The 18330-nt window shown below is 33.0% G+C and overlaps 1 pseudogene; it reads right to left on the bottom strand.

Moving 5' to 3' along the window:
• Positions 1-10337: 10337 nt before the first annotated feature.
• Positions 10338-10454, bottom strand: LOC145301554 (5S ribosomal RNA; annotated as a pseudogene).
• Between the last annotated feature and the right edge of the window lie 7876 nt (positions 10455-18330).

Genomic DNA, 18330 nt, shown 5'->3' with positions numbered 1-18330 from the left:
TTGTTTCGTTAGGTGTTGATGACAATAGTGTTAAGATTAAGTTGTATCTGCTGAGTAATGGTATAATGATTTTCGACAAACATGACTGGGAACAAATATAAATAAAATAATATAAACTTAATTAGTAAAATTAATGACTAGTGAATACCTGCGATTGCAAAAAGAAGATAAAATAAATGTAGTTGCGAAATTATAAAGGAAAAGTATTGAATCGTGTAAATAGAGGAAGAAAATATAATAAAAATAAAAATATAATAAAAATAAAAATATAATAAAAATATAATAAAAGTAAAAATATAATAAAAATAAAAATATAATAAAAATAAAAATATAATAAAAATAAAAATATAATAAAAGCGAAAATGAATACCAAACCAAAAGGAAATATAAAAAGAAAGTAGACACAATTTATATTCAAAGAAAGATTCCAGCAACCTACTGCTCTTTCCATATTCAGATTCTACAACAGTCGATGCCAAGCATAAAAGTCAGACTTTTTGAGCGTGAGGTGAACAAACGAGTGGAGTGGATTGATTCAGTAGAGTTTTATGGCAGTGAATCCCCGAGGAATTGGGTGCATCCAAAGAAGAGCAATAATCTTCACCATCAAATCTGCCTCCAAGACTGGGAAATGAATGAAAGACATTGAGTGTCTATGTCTTAAGAAACGGCCGTAAAGCATCTTGAACATGTCACTTAAGCAATGCTTATAATAGCACTCAGAAGAATTATGGACCAAAATATTATGGCAGATTAAGAGGCATTAAAAATTCGGAAATTTGATGCATAGCTGTCACCATTTTGTGTATGATTAAAAATCGTACATATATATTTGGAGGTATGCACACAACTGAAATATATATCGCTTCTCTTTGTGTATTTCTTCCGTGTATATTAATGTTTTTGTGTACATATAGGCAACAGAAGCATTTGATAAATTTACTTCTCATTACATTAGATATACCGTACATGTTAACGTTTCTCATACAGCTAGGCTAGCGTGCTACATCTTTTGTGTTTACATACGCCGTATATACTGTTTTCCAACACATCGTCACATGCTGATAGCTATTATTTCTTCTTCCTTTCCTAAAAGCTAGATAAACTTTTCTATATATTTTTTTAAATTACGATTGATAAACATTCTTTCTTTATACACTGAATAAAAAATTAAAAACATCCGATTATGTGATTAGTGGAGTCGACACCTGGCTTTTGTGTGATTTGAAAGTCTTTAAACTGGCTAAACCGTTTGATTTCTTCTTCCTTTTCTAACAGCTGTATAACCCCATGGTAAAATTCTTTCTTTATACACTAAATAAAATTTAAAAAAAATCATTGCGTCTATGCGTTTTATTTTATAGTTTAAAATTACACACATTACTTAATAAAAATAAAATGTTTAATTTTACAGTGATATTGTTCTCGAACAGAAATAATGCAGGATGAAGTTTTAGAATGATTAAATGTGTTTTGTTTTATAATTTTAATTAAAAAACATTGAACAATAAAAACAAAATGTTGGTTCGCTGTAGACCAGTCGACTAAAGTGCTTCCTTCTTTTGCACCTCTATTCTTCTTAGCGTTGCCTACTTCGGCTAATTTTTTTTCGCTCGCACAGGTATTTGCTGGTATTTACATTATTTTAGGGGATTGCTTATTTTTTTCTTTTTATGGCTCGCACGGGTAATAACTATTATTACGTATTTTGTTTTTATTTTTGAATGCAAATAGATCACAAACCAAAATAATTTGCTTTTGCCATATTACCCAATTGTATTTTCTTTTGGGTATATATATATATTGAAACATGTTTGTGCATACTTTACACACTCATAACTCATACTAAATGTTTTTATTTTTGCATCACAAATCATAGTAAATTGTTTTGGCCGATATTACCCGATTTTTATTTTTATTTTTAGGTATATATATATTGAAAATTGTCTGCAAAAATTATGCCTTTCATAATTATAAAAAAATTCTGTTTCTGTTGCCTAACATTAAAATTAAAAAAGGTTTACGTACATTGTTTCAAATTATAGAACTGAGTATATTAAAAAGTTATATTTATATTGTATATAATATATAAAAATAATCTGTATATGATGTTTAAAATAAATAATAATTGTTTATTATTTAAAGAAAACGTTCTGTTAACATTGTTTCTTTTTCTGCTCATTTAAAATTTTCACTTTCTGAAATACCGTTTACATGTTTACATGGTAACATACAGGTGACTACAGGAATTTAGTTCCTTGTAAGTGATAGAGAGCTCGAGACTATTTTGCACCTAAACTCCAGTCTTGCCAACAAAAATACTATAACCTGAATCATACCCTGCCCGCCAGATTAGTACGCACGAGCCAAACGACACTGTAGCCACCAAAATTTGTTGTTTGTTAATAGTATTTGCACATGGAAATCTTGACAGGGATTATCAAAGTTACATTTCGGACAAATTTTGTGACAACCTTACCCCAACTCAAAAAATGGGGTGTCTTTCCTGAAAGCCGTTCTAAACATAGGGAGATTGGGGGCTGTCCATTCTGAAAGCCGTTCTTAAAATGAGGAGGTTGGGAGCTGGGCAACAACAGCAACAGCCATACTTTAATTTTTTATGCAAGGTGGGGACATACTACCATTGGGCAACGCCGGTTAACGGGTCCTGCTAGTTAATTAATAAAAGTTCGTTTTTCAAAGGAATATGCAAATTAGTAAACCTGTATGAAGTCACTCACATATCCATGACTGAGTATATTAAGAAGTTCGTTTTAATAATTTTTAAATAAAAAGTAGGCTCTTAATATCAATATAAGGCCGACAAAAAACTCAACTTTATATGTATATAGATAGGTGTGCGTGTACGTGAATATGTATTAAGAATATAGCTGAATAAATCCTGCAAATGTAACGCATTACATGCGAGAAAAGAAGACTAAGAAAAAAAAAGACAAGTTAGTGCTACTTAGCTTATTCAAGACACTTGAAATGTTGCCTTATTCCTAAGCTGTCTGTGTCTATCCATGGTGTGTTGCATTTACAGGCATATTGGTAATTTGAAATTTGATCATAGACTGAATTAATGCTATCTTGCAACAATACCTGCCTTTGCAAACAAAGCAGAAATAAAATTCATGAAAGATAACTGTGGCAGATTTAAGAACAAAGAAGAAGTTTGAGCTGTTTATTTTTATTTGTTTTCTTTGAATTATTTTTCTGTTTTAATCCAAAGTAACACAAACACAGAGTAATACAAGATCCTCAATAAAGAAGTATACAATGATTTCACAAAGTTATTTGGCTATGCTATAATAACAGGGTAGTGCAGAGGGTTATTCACCAGCGCTTTTGCAAAACTGGCAACATGACAACCTGCATAGTTGATAGGTTTAGAGATGTGGATCCCTTATATAGTCGTCTATAATTAAATCTGGTCCTTTCTCTCCTTTTCTGTGAGGAGATGTAAAAGGCAAAGTCTACTTATCAAAACTCGATTGAACTTATGGAATAAATCTGAATTGCAATTGTTCATGTTTATTGTTGTTTATTGTTGAAATTGTGCACCAAAGTAAAATTAAAGGATAACTAAACACTGAGTTGGCATTTCAGATTGTTTTAATTTTGATGCAACCTATTTATATTAAAGGCCTTTTATTTCAATGGTAAGAACAAAATATTTATTTTATGTAATCTTACTATGATTAATGATAAACAATTATAATTATAAGCAATCCAAACAGCTATAAAATATTGGTAAATCATTTTAAATCATCATAAAGTTAATATCTGTTTTCTACATAATTTCACAAGTTTTGCAATGTTAATGTGCATAAAAATGTGTATATTTTATAATGACAGAGTACATAATTATAATTTACGTAATTTTATTTCGTTTGAATCTTCGTATAATAGTGCTCATTTTATTAATGTTATTTTTTAGTAAAGTTTTCATTAAATATTCCTGCGAAATTCATTAGAAAGTCAGACATTTTTAATTAAATCTAATGCTAATATATCACACCTGCGTTCCAAACTCTGAAGTGAAAATTATAAAAAAATAATTAGTTTTAACAGCATTTCAGCTGATAATTAAAAACCTAATGATCAGAATCATTTGACTCACTCTTCATCTTATTGGATGACTGTTCTTTGTTTAATGTACAATAAATAATCTTATAAACTAGAAAATAAGAAAATAGGAATAATATGTTTTTAATTTTAGAAAGGATTTTATACAATGTTCTACCAATCGATTAAAGTATTTGTCTAAAGTGGAAATATTTAATATATTTACATTCGTACGAGATCCAACCCTTTTAAGAAAATTAAGTATTCCTAGATATACATCCTCTCAAACTATTGTAATAGACAAAACACAGACACATGATATCATATTTCTGATGCATTTTGTTTTTTTGTTTTTTTCGCTTGACGATGGTCTAAAAGGATTGAAATATCATCAAATAGACAAACCAAAGTAAATCTGACGAAGTGTGAATATGCATGTCTCCACCAACCGCTACTTCTAACAATGATATGCTTCTTTTTATACAATAAAGCAGCATCTAAAAGAAAAGACTACTAATAAATCTACAACAAATGATAGCAACCTATATATATATATCAGACAAATCCATGAGTCAGAACCATTACAGATGGCAAACGAATGCATCTAAAGGTGAATCACTTATAAACATCAGTAAACATTAAAAGGACAAAAAATACGTCTGGAGCAATAAAATATAACGCTGGCTCAGTTCTCCCCAAGAAAATGGTAAATAGTCGTTTTACTTCTCATCTAAAACCTTTGATTATAATTATGTTTTTGCTTTGTCACCGCATGAAACAAGAATATCAATGACCTATAGTGACCTTATACTGCTTAATATTTTCAAATTCCTCATAAATAACCAGATTTAATTGTGGGTCAAGTTATTTCTGCTGAGTGCAAGTTTTACTGCTTTGTCTATTTTATATGTAGAGCATAAATGAATTGTTTTCTGCCTCTCAAATGAGGATTTTGCAAAGGCTGATGCTACAGAATACACTACAATACATGATCAGAGGCCGTTCTCTTTTGTATGCTTGGCTAATGTGATTCTGGGCGCCAAAAGCTGACCATTTGTTTATTTCAAAGATTCAATTGCGCACCAAATGTTTGTTATTTATTAATGTTTGTTTCAATTCTTATTTTCTTCAAATGAGATGGCCTGATCATAGATACACATTAAAGTAGATAAATAAGTTACTGACATGCAAAGCAGAAAGAAAAATGTATGTATTTAGTGAGAATTTTGTTTTTTTCCTCCTATTTAAAGTAAAATTAGCTAGAAGGATGCATATTTTAATCGTTTGTATTTGATAAAATAAGATTCACCGTGTTACTAATTACATGTTTTATTGAAAACAGTTCTCAATAAGAAAGTGCAAGTTTGTAAGATTATATGTGACAATGATGAGTGTAGAAACCCCATCACACATGAGTTGAATTTAATAACATCTTATATGAAAAACAAGAAAGTTTAAAGTATTTGTAGCTTTGCATTTTTAAATGTACACTTTTCTCCTATTGGATAGAAAATAGCAGGGCCAATTTCCATTCTCTTAAGATTGATGATTTCCGTCCCCTCAAGAAAAAAAAACAATTGTATTTTTTTACAAGTAAATAATAGAAAATAATATAACGTTCTTAACACAAAACAAATTTATAAAAGTGCGCTGGTTGATCAAGAAGTCGAGTATTTGTTGTCGAACGTATTCTGTTTTGGGGTTAATTATTTAGAAACCTATTATTCAACATGGAGAGGTGGAGGTGTTTTGTAACTATTCTTTACTTAAACCTAACAATTTAATCCTAAATTCTTAAAGGTAAGTCTTCCAATAGTCAACCAGCGCACTTTCAAAAAGCATGTAATGTAACAGTTGGGGGGAAGGAGCAATGATACGATGTGTTATAAAATTTTGTGAGGTTAATTTTCGAATGTCGTGAAAATACCTTGATGGTATCCATATACAATATTGTAAATAGTGGATTGATTTGAAAAATGAATTAGGTTATGCGTTAAGGTATGGACAAAAAGTTGTACAATCAAAACATACCAGATCAGATTTTGCAATGTTTTTTTTTATTTTTTATTTTTATTTTTACAAAGGCATCACCACATTATCAAGGCCCAGAGGCCACTCAAGGATAAGGGTTAAAGAGTGTACAGTAGAAATTGGTCAATATAGTAATCATTAGTAATGAAAATTTGGTAAATTTAATAACTTATATGGAACGGCTCATCAAGAACTTATTTACTTTAGACTTGAACACAACCATATTGTAGTCAGCCGGAAAGCAGGAAAACGGAAGACAATTCCATAGGCGTGCAGTTCTAAGAAAGAAGCTTTGTTCATGGAATCTACGTTTAGGTTTAGGCATAGATAAAGAGTGGGGGAAATTATTGATAGTGTTTACAGCTAGACGAGTGTTTCTTGTGAAAGTTTGGCGAGGGGGGACCATAGATTGAAGCTCAGTTGAACACTTTCCATGAAAATAACGATACATCAGAGACAAACTCACAACATCTCTTCTGTGAGATAGAGGTTGCAAGGAGGAGAAAAGGACATCTCCTACGAGGCTACGAAGTCTATTTTGAACTCTATCAAGGCAGGACAAGTCCTTTCTAGCAGCTCCTGCCCAGATGTGGCAACAGTATTCCATCCTTGGACGTACCTGGCTCTTATATAGGTAGAGAATAGCATCAGCAGTGAGATATCTACTGGATCGATAGAAAGATCCCACCATTTTTCCAGCGGCCTTGGCAACAGATTTGATATACGTGTTCCATTTAAGATCAGGAGTAATGGTCAAGCCCAGAAGCTTGTCAAAACTTGAGGCCTCCTGAAGACGAGAGCCATTCATTTCAATTGATGACAAATGTGAATTAGAATGTTGATGATGTAAAGAGAGAAGCTTGGTTTTAGATGCATTAAAAGTAACCAGCCACTCCTTTCCCCATTGTACTACGTGCTCAAGATCAGAGGAGAGAGAATTGGAGAGAACTTGGTCGTTTACTGTCTTAGATGTGCTACCATAAATGGTAGTGTCGTCAGCATAAATGTCTACAAATGATGTAAGGATATGATTTGGAAGATCATTAATGTAGATCAGGAAAAGAGTTGGGCCCAGGATGGATCCCTGAGGGACACCGGCATTAATACTGTGAGCTTCTGATTTTTGCCCCTCAACTACTACTCTTATGAACCTATCAGAAAGAAATGATTTAATAATTGAGAAGACTTTTCCAGCTATACCATAGCTAGCGATCTTATGAAGTAAACCTTTATGCCATACCCTATCAAAGGCTTTAGATATGTCAAGAGCAATTGCCCTAGAAAGATTGCCACCGTCGAGAGATTTGCTAATCCTATGCGATATAACTGTAAGGACATCTGCTGTAGATCTAGCAGAACGGAAACCATATTGAGTGTCACTAAGAAGGTTATTTTTGTTGAGATGTTTGATTACTTCTGTATTTAACACAGATTCTAGCAACTTACTCATGACGCACAGGAGACTTATTGGCCTGTACTGAGAGGGGGATGAGCGATCACCTGAATTTTTAAATACAGGGCATACTGATGAGATTTTCCAGGGAGATGGGAAACTATTCTCCTTAAGACAACGTTTAAACAGTTTTGTAAGTATGGGCGCTAATTCAGGTTGAAGTTTTTTGAGTACTATAATTGGAATACCATCAGGGCCAGTTGCTTTACTCGAATCAAGGTTTTTGATTAGCTTGCAACATCACGTACAGATATACGTATATCACATAGCGTGTTTTCTGATACAGGAGGAAATATTGGGGGTTGGCGGTCTTGGTCGCAAAGGGTAGAATTAGCTGCAAAGTCCTTGACAAAGAGTTTGGCTTTGTCTGATGCTGACGAGATTACCTCAGGTCCATTGATAATAGTTGGGATGGAGCACACGCTTCTGTTCAGGATTATATTTGCTATTTGCCAAAACTGGTGGGAACCAAGCCGCTGCTCAGCTACTTTGGACTTAACAGATTGAGCATACAACACTCTTGCGTTCCTTATTACTTTCTTACAATGGTTGCTGGCAGTCCTGAAAACGGCTTTAGTTTCCATACATCTATTACGTTTGAAGCAGTGGAAAAAGTGATTTCTGTGCGCAATGGCAGCAGCACATTCTGGAGAGAACCATGGCTGGCTGTTAGGTTTTTGCTGAAACTTTTTAGAGGGAATGAAATGGTCAATACCTACAATTAACCATTCAGTTAGGTCTAATACTATAGAGGACACATCCTTTTTAAACATGGAATGCAGAGGTAGATCAGATATAAATGTACGGAAGCTATCCCAGTCAGCCTTAGTGTATCGATATACTGTACGATGAAGAGGTACGTCTGGGGACTTATTACATTTCATTTTTATCTTAATTGATACAACAGAGTGGTCGGAAGATCCAAGAGGCGACAGAACAGAAACTGAACATAGTTCAGGGCAAGTTGTGAGAAAAAGGTCTAGTAGGCTCGCATACTGGCCGTCATTATCGGGCATACGGGTAGGTTCCTGAACAATCTGAGTGAGGTCATAGGCAATGGAGAAATCATGACAGAACCTCCCCTCATCATCGGTCTTGTTTGAGTGGGTCAACCATTCGACGTTGTGAACATTGAAGTCTCCACATACGTGAATGTTAGCTGAAGGATAAGTAGAAAGGACTTGGTCAATTTTCTCAGATATGCTTTGAAAGATAGTCACTCCGCTGTTGTGGGGGCGATAGAGAGTAAATATAAATGCAGTACTGTGAGCTAAAGCAACCCGGAAGCACATATAGGGTAAGTTAGGATCTTCCCTGGAGATGTCCCTCCCACATGGAAAGCTATCTTTAATATAGGCACATATTCCATGCCCATGGCGATCTTGGGGGTCAGATTTAGAAGTTAAGTTAGAGTATCCTGAAATTGCAAACTCATCTAGGGAAATAGCCTGTCCAATGCCAGTTTCACTTAAAAATAAAAGGTCTGGTTTAGTCTCCTGTAATTGGGTTTCAACCTCTGGAAGGTTAGAACGAAAACCCCTGATGTTGGAGAAGGAGACATGGTAGTAGGGGTCTACGTTGGAAGTTGGAGAACCGGGTTTAATCGTGTATTTTTTCTTGAAACTTGTCATGATGAAATTTTGGAATTTGTGGACTAGGTCGACAGATTTACTTAGAGCAGGACAGAGAGGGGAAATTAAGAGAGAAAAAGAAACGAAGAATTTTTTTTTTTTTTTATTTGTAGCTAATGATAAGGTAAAGCGTAATGTGGAAGCGAAGATGTTCTGCACACTTGCTTTCACGAGGAAGGGTTAGATTTCTCCATGTTACATAAAATAAAACACTGTTGGAAACATTGTAACATCAAATGAAGCAATCGATGAAAATTCCTTTTGTGTTTCTTCAGTCTCAAAAAAGACAATTTATTCTTTTAGCAAAATAGTACGTGGCATCCTTAATTAAAATGTTTCTCTCTCACAAAAATGAGGGTTCAACTACATTAAAATAAGCAGAAAAAATGTAAAATTACTTTTTACAGTCTCCAACCCCAAAATATAAAAAACGAAGGTCTAGTTTTGTAATTAAATAATAGAAAAAAATGCATGAAATGTGGAAGAACGATTTTTTCAAAGTTACTAAATAGAGAAAATAAAACAGTTATTAAATATAAGTAGCAATTATTAGAACCTATTATATCAATGAATTTGTTTAAATTTATGTTCGTACATGTGTTCATGGTCTTCCTAAAAGAACTATATTGGAACACAGCAGTTTTAACTCGAGAATATATATATATATATATATATATATATATATATATATGGTAAAACTGGTAATTAGAATAAACTTGAAGAAAGTGCTCAATACTATTGCAGAGCAAATACGTGTTTTATTTTTTTATTGCCGTTTTATCTGTTTGGCTACATATCTTTCAGATATTGTACGAGAACTAACAACCACTTCTGCGAGGCCTGACGAGGCTGTTAGATCGTAAACATGGTCCAACATCTGAAACATATATAGCCAAACAGATAAAACGGTAATAAAAAAATAAAACACATATATATGTGTGTGTGTGTGTGTGTGTGTGTGTGTGTGTGTGTGTGGCTTACTTCAGTCTTGACAGACTATGGGTACCCATTGTAAGAGTGCCTGCACGTGGAATTTGTGTGGCAAGAGTTGATCGGTCTCCAACCCCACCTCTCCTGAGTCAACATTGTTGCAGACCAGTGGCAAGTTGAGGTATAGGACGACTTGAAACAATGCCGAGATGAGCGGAGAGCACATACAGCGCCTAGAATTCCCAAATGGTCACCCATCTGGTACTAGTCAGGCTCAAAGTTGCTTAACTTCAGTAATCTGACGAGAACCGGTGTGTCAACGTGATTATGCCGTATATGTGTGTGTGTGTGTGTGTGTGTGTATATATATATATATATATATATATATATATATATATATATTCAGAGAGAGAGAGAGAGAGAAAATGAGGAGAGAAAGAGGCACAGTGGTACATAGATTCATTGAAACAAATTCGACACCTTTTTGAAAGGAAACAAAACACGTCATATATTGCTCAATAATTTATGTATTCTCAAAATTCAAAGCCAATTTCTTAGCGGATCATTTTGTTAAAACATGAACTTTCACCACGACCTCCAAGTAAGATTCTAACTTGGAACATGCAGCCATCCTCGTGATCTTCGAACAACCTCTAAATAGCAATTTGATGCCGGTACTTAACTTATTCTTAACTTATTCGTACGCCTCGTGTCTTCTCAACTATGCTCCATTCCATATAAAAGTTCATAATGAGATGGAGAGTCAGATTTTAGATTGATAAAATCATGGACATTCAGAAATAGCTATTTCTTTGTTTTCTTGAAAGTGTGATATGGAGCCGAGTCCTGCTGCCACATGAATGGCTTCCTGCAGCCACCTTTTCTTCCTGAAATGCACTTTAACATTACAGTTTGAGGAGACTTGGTTTTCATGGCGCTCAAGAATGTTGTGACGCTGATCCTGAAAAGAACCAAAGTTAGTTGTTCAACCTTGTTGTTTACGAAAGTAAATGTTACTTTCGTTTTCCATATACTCTTAACTCTTATAATCACATGCTCCACCCTATCTTTTACTGTTATCTAGAAGGTAACTCAACTTATCCATAATCTAAATGGTTTACCCAGTGCTTACGATTAGGACATACGATTAATTTACATTAGTCTCTCTTCTCATAAATAAGTCAGGGAAATTTTCTCTTTTTGTAATGATATATCAATGAATTGTGACACCTCAACATTTTTATGTTGAATTATACTGACTAAAATTAGTAAGCAGAGGTTTTTCAATAAAAAGGAGATAATGTAAAATGAAATTTCTCAGATTAAATAATTAATACATAAAAATGCTTAGCATAGTTTGAGAGCTTTCGAGTGATCGTTTAAAGTTGAACTGTAACGGCAAACATTTTGATAACATACGATTTTATTGGATGAGGTGTGAAAAGGAACCTGCTAAACGATGATGGTGACACAGATTTGTAAACAGCTTTATCATCTTTATTTTCCATTGGAAAGCTCACAAGCCAATTTACAAAGAGAAAGAGACTGTCTACAGTTTTCAGTTTGGTGTCCAACATGGTTTATTCTTGAGTTGTTCCAAATTGCCGGGGAAATTATCCAAAAGGCCACCAAGTACATATATTTTCTTTTCCTAAAGAGAAGGAGCAAGTCTCAATTTGGATACATGCCATTAGAAAAGAAAATTTTATTCCAACCAAATATAGTAAAGTAAGTAATGTTACTTGTTGATAATTAAACGTGTATTTAATTAGACCTGTATTCAAGTACTTTCATAGCGTTTGATAACATTGTTAATATAAATTAAAGAAACAATACTATTTATTGCTAATACAGCAAATACTATGTTGGTATTTTTAACTGTTTATTTTCTTATAAGGCTAAAAAGTCTATCAGGAAGGTTGAAAATTTAATTTAATTTTGTTTTTGTTTTTAAAATTATAAACAAATAAGAATATTTTTCAAAATGTCTTTTTAATAATAAATTAAACCTTTCACTGAGTATTTCCAAATATTTTAAAGTTCTATATTTTTTCTAAAATCAGTTTGAAAATTAATCACCACGTGGGTATTAATAAAATTAGCTGTGACTGAACATTATATATTAAATTTGATTGTTTCTTTTTAGAATTATAAACAAATAATTTTTACATGAGAATATTTTTCAAAATGTCTTTTTAATAATAAATAAAACTTTTCATTGTGTACTTAAATCATTCATTGACATCTATGCTGATGACACGACCATCTATGGCAACATATCAAAGGCCGTAAATGACAAAGTTCTCTCTAATTCTCTCTCCTCTGATCTTCAGCACGTGATACAATGGGGGAAGAGGTGGCTGGTCACTTTTAATGCATCCAAAACCAAGCTTCTATCTTTACATCATCAACGCTCTGATCCCCATCTGGCATCAATTGAAATGGATGGCTCTCGTCTTGGAGAGGCTCCATGTTTTGACAAGCTTCTGGGTTTGACTTTTACTCCTGATCTGAAATGGAACATGTACGTCAAATCTGTTGTCAGGGACGCTGGGAAAAAATATGGGATCCTTCTACCGCTCCAAAAGATATCTCACTACAGATGCAATTCTCTATCTGTATAAAAGCCAATTACGTCCAAGGATGGAGTACTGCTGCCACATCTGGGCAGGAGCTGCTAAACACAACCTATCCTGCCTTGACAGAGTACAACAAAATAGACTTTGTGGTTTAGTGGGGGATGCCCTTTTCTCTTCCCTGCAACCTCTCTCCCACAGAAGAGACGTTGCGAGCCTGTCTTTGTTTTATCGCTATTTCCATGGCAGGTGCTCGTCTGAGCTCCAATCCTTCGCCCCCCTCGCCAATGTTTCACGAGAAACACCCGTCTGGTTGAAACTACTGTCAATAATTTTCCCCACTCTTTATCTGTGCCTAAATCCAAACGTAGATTCCATGAGCAAAGCTTCTTTCTTAGAACTGCACGCCAGTGGAACTCTCTGCCGCTTGCCTGTTTCCCACCTGACTGCAACTTGGACGTCTTCAAACCAACATAAACAAACTCCTGACAAACCGCCCCCTTAAGTAAGACACTCTATCAAAACCCCCAATACTAATGATTACTACAATGCTATCTAATTGATTACTGTACACGCAATAACCCTTATCCCTGAGTGGCCTTTGGGTCTTGATAAGTGGTGACCCACATGTAAAAAAAAAAAAAAATTTCGAAATATTTTACACTTCTATATTTTTTTAAAGTCGGATTAAAAATTATTCCCCACGCGGGTATTAATAAAATCAGATTTGACTGAACGTTATATATTAAATTTGATTGTTTCTTTTAGAATTATAAACAAATAATTTTTACATGAGAATATTTTTCAAAATATATTTTTTTAATTATTTATTTGCCTCCCTTCGAGGGCACAGTTAGACACAAGGTCAGTTTTAATGTGAGAAAATCTAGATCCTCAAAAAGGGGCACTCTGGATAGGGACAAAAATAAAATAAAAATTATCTCAGTCATGAAGATTTCTCCTCCAGTGACCGAGAACAGAACAAATAATGTGTAACATCAGAACAGATACTACACTGTGATCCTGTGCCGAAGATAAATGTTACCAAAGACAATATAAGTTCCTAATGTTCCAACTGTTTTTTAACTTACGTTTTTCTTTACTTCCAAACAAAAGTGGTGTCAAGTATATTAGAATGAAAACAAATATCGTTTGTTTTCATTCTTAAAATCATTTATCGTTTGTATTCACTTTTAAAATTATTCATCGTTGGTGTTTAATATGTTTTTTAATTCTTTGTTTCCTAAATTCATAATTCAGTTTTATCAGTATTAAATTGTATATTGCTTTAAAATTACTTAATTCTATATACATAATGTTTATATTTTATATTGAATAAAGTTCAGTTTCAATATTAATCGAACTGTGTTCCTTTTCCTTTTTAAAAATGTTTTATTGCTCTTTTTGAAATGGCCCTCATATAGTATTGACAGTATGACATCTTGCCTACATTGCCTGCAGACATTTTTCAGTAAACAGGCCTTCTTCTTACTCTCAGTGGCCGTGACGAAACACGCTTGCGTCATTTTCAAACTTCCCTTTTTGAAATAATGTGATGTTACAAACATTGAAATTCTTTACACTAAACTCGCCTTATTTTCCTTAAATTTGCCTGAAATCTAAAACATAATGTGGCATTTGATATGGATGACGATTGGTGTCAAATATTGAATGTCTTTTGCCAAATCACGTTCAGGTGGAGTTCGTATGATTTAAAAGAAGGAATCAGTTCACTTAGTGAAGAGCTGAAGATTTGACTAAAAAAATGAGTAACACATAAAACCACGACGATTCATGACTTTATTGTATAACTAAAAACTGAACTCAAATCAGGCATTTCAGAAGATAAGAAATTAAAGTAGAAAATCAGTGATGTCAAGCCTACGACATTTGTTCTTACTCGTTTTGTTTTAAATTTGTAACATAGCTTGATTTCTGCTTGGTACGTGAATCAAGCAGTGCCAACTCAGTAGAAACGTTGTTGGGATTGTGCATCTCTTGCCTTACAATAACATGTGCAGCGGCACTTACAGGGTGGGGGTATCCATTTTCTATCAATACTAAACGAAGGCTATCCTATAACAAGAAAGATATTGAATAATATGTTATTTCATTTGATGGAAACCAGACTAAAAGTGATCTTCTCACGTAGAATTTGTTTGCAGTTTTGTGTCATACTCAGGGCAGATCAAACCGAAAGAATTTAATACATGCCCATATGCAAAACAAATTAATTCATAAACTAATTGTATACAAATTACATATACAGTATTGTCCTAAAATAGCCTTGTGATAGTATGCCATAAAATTCAACACTCAACCACAGTCAACTGGATACTAAGTTATTTGTATTATTTAGATTATTTAGACTACAGTTTTCATCTTTGATCTTATTTTCATGACGTTTTACTCAATAGAACCACTGACTTTCTTCAAATTTCAAATCTTTATGTCAAACATGAGAATTTTTTTACAACCTTTTCATTTAACCGATAGGGTAAATTGTTTACGTGTATATCAACCAGAAATAGGTACAGGTTAATTATATTCTTAGTATCGCTTGGACTGAGAATTGAACCTTCAACCTTTAGAAGATTCTCACTAGGATTGATTATAATTAAATGCATGATCTACATAAAATGCTCATGTTCAAAACGATGCACCTGAAAAAGCTCACATATTACATCAGTCGATACAATGTTAGAATATCAATAAAAATAACATTTAAATAATTCCCAATCACTGAGTGTTTATCTGTATGTTTAACTGTTAAAAACGTATAAAACCTAATCTCTCAGACAATAATAATTATGTGAACAAATGTCCTGCTATCCACAGTGAGTTATGAAGAAAACATTGGGTCAATCAAATGATACTCACTGTATTATTATTCTGTAAAAATGCAAAAAAGAAAATAAATAAATCTAGACAATCAGATGTTTAAACGGATCTGTGAAATATTTCTACCAGACAAATCGTAAGGAATATGAAAAGTAATTCTAGTCAATTTCTATTTTTCATAAAATTATTCCATATTGGCTACATTCTGTAAGCGGACACCAAAACATCGTGAGCAATACATAATCATGTGTTGATTTCTATAAAAGACACCTGTCATAGATTCACCAATGATAAGAACATTAGGTGAAAAGAGAAGACATCTGGGAGCAGAGTGCTGTTTTTGACAGTATAAATTGTTTTTCCCCTTCCTGCTTCGTTCATTGCTGTTTTATTGCACACCTTTGTCCCTGCTTTGCTATTTTTGAATATCGAGATGAATAGCATTGAATTTGCATCACTCGTCTTAAACATCTGGAATATATGCCTATATTGTAATAGCATTTACACATTGTTTTATATTGTCAGATCACATTTACTTGTTACAGACTGACAAATACTTGGCATGACAGAGAGATGAATAAATAGGTAAAACTAATTGATGCTGTCTGCACATGAGCAATGCTATTGCTTTTAAATTATATTAGTGAAAGTGAGCTACCTTCTTTATGAGAAACTGAACTCTTTCAGACGTTATGTATACTGATTACAACTAGTTTTGAAGCTGTCTCGGAACAGTCTTTCTGCAACATACTGTTCTGTGCTTCTGTAGATACAGATTTTGAAAATATACCACCGTGTGTTGTTATTCATCGGCACTTCAAGGCCACAATAGTTAGATTATAGTCTCCAAGCCAAGTTGCAACCATCTTTTTATCTTGAGGAGATAAAGACCGATGCATACATTTCCCAATTGCATCAGTGGAACTAGCGCTATTGTCTCGACACAATTCGAACATCTTTAGGCAGCAATTTCCAATTCCTGCAAATTTCATTTAACAGAAGCGATGCCTTCTCCCCTTTCATCCGTTTATTCAGTCGTTGCATTGACCAGATTAACATTTTACTCTTAAGTAGAAATATCATGATAAATGGATCAAATCATAATGTTGAAGTAAAGCTCCAGCATATTTTCTATTTGTGGGAAACAAATATTTATTTAGACAACAACAAGCATTTCATAATTGCAAATAAAATAAATGAATAAAAAATATGTGGGATTACATTATCCAATAACATGAGTAACTATACATCATTTTGTACATTATTCTTGTGATAATTAACATACTTGAAAATATAAAAACAAAGCAGAATATAAATATATAGGTATATCTGCAAGGTATCATCAGTTACGTCTGTGATCTAATTTCAAATTACCACTATGATACCTGTAAATGCAACACACCATAGATAGACATTTGGTTGTATCCATTATTTTTTATCTCCAGAAAACGTGTATAATAAATGCAACAGTTTTAAGTTTCCCATTTCTCTCCTAAACATTTGTTACACACACACACACACACACACACACACACACACACACATATATATATATATATATATATATATATATATATATCAGTTTTACAGAAGTTCAGAAAAACATTGGTACCGTCGGTTTCAAGCCCAAACACAACAGGAAATCGTTTATGGTAACACGTAAATAATGTTCGGCTCTTGTCAGCCATCTTGTTTTCTGCCCCGGGGCATATTTTTTCAGGTCCGCATATGTTTGTTTATATAATGATGTATGTTTTTATTTATAGCTAGTTCCTGTATAATTTATTTTAATCCGGTATGAATTTTCTTCTTTTTTAATTTTTTTAATTATTTTTATTTAATGCGTTTTAGTAATTATGTGTTGTTTGTTTTTTTTCCTGTCTGCCTTTCGTTGCTTTTGGTTGGGTAAGGGGGATAATTAATTTATCTTATTTAATCTCTCTACCTTTTTTCGGTTGAGGGGAGACAATCAGTGTTTTAGTGGTCTAAGGTGGGTAACTAATCTATCTTATTTATCCTTTTAACTTTTTGTATTAAATATTATAATAGATGAGGGTGGGTATATACCTGTGTACTGTGTTATAGGCAGTCTTATTCTTCTTTATATATATATTAATATTTGTGCTTTACGTATTTTGACAAGAGTCTAATTGTCCGTTACCCTTTTCTGGTTTATGCGTTAAGTTGGCTGCATCTAGAGTACTCTTGGAGAACTCCTTTATATTAATATTTGTGCTTAATGTATTTTGTAAAGAGTCTAATTGTCCGTTACCCTTTTCTGGTTTATGCGTTAAGTTAGCTGCATCTAGAATACTCTTGGAGGATCCCACATAAAGGAGTTCTCCAAGAGTATTCTAGATGCAGCCAACTTAATAAATAAGATAATTATATATGAGTATGGAATATTCAAATACAACCTGGCAACGTCGGGTACTTCAGCTAGTAAAAAATAATTATGAGAGACGATTTATTTTTGACTTGTAATTTAGTTTATTGAATTGTTATCATCATTATGATTAATTTTTTTTTATATGTAATTAAACACCTTATTCTAATCCCCATGCAGAAAAATTAGATAAGTAAAAAAATCAATCAACAATTAATTTTGAAAAGTATAAGTATAAATAATATGTTTAATCCGAGATTAAACAAATATCAAATTTCTATCACTTTAGCTAAAAGATTAAGTTGATAATTAAATCCATGAATAAAAATGATAAGTTAAAATGCGAATTATTCTTTATGTTTAATCAAATTCAGCAATTCGTATTCATTAGTTATTTTAGCCAATTATTTT

Source organism: Euprymna scolopes, chromosome 18 (genome assembly GCF_053919585.1).
Source record: "Euprymna scolopes isolate OS-2025 chromosome 18, ASM5391958v1, whole genome shotgun sequence".
Lineage (NCBI taxonomy): Eukaryota > Metazoa > Mollusca > Cephalopoda > Sepiida > Sepiolidae > Euprymna > Euprymna scolopes.
The sequence above is the reverse complement of the archived record's forward strand: the minus strand, read 5'-3'. Positions and strand labels throughout refer to the sequence as shown.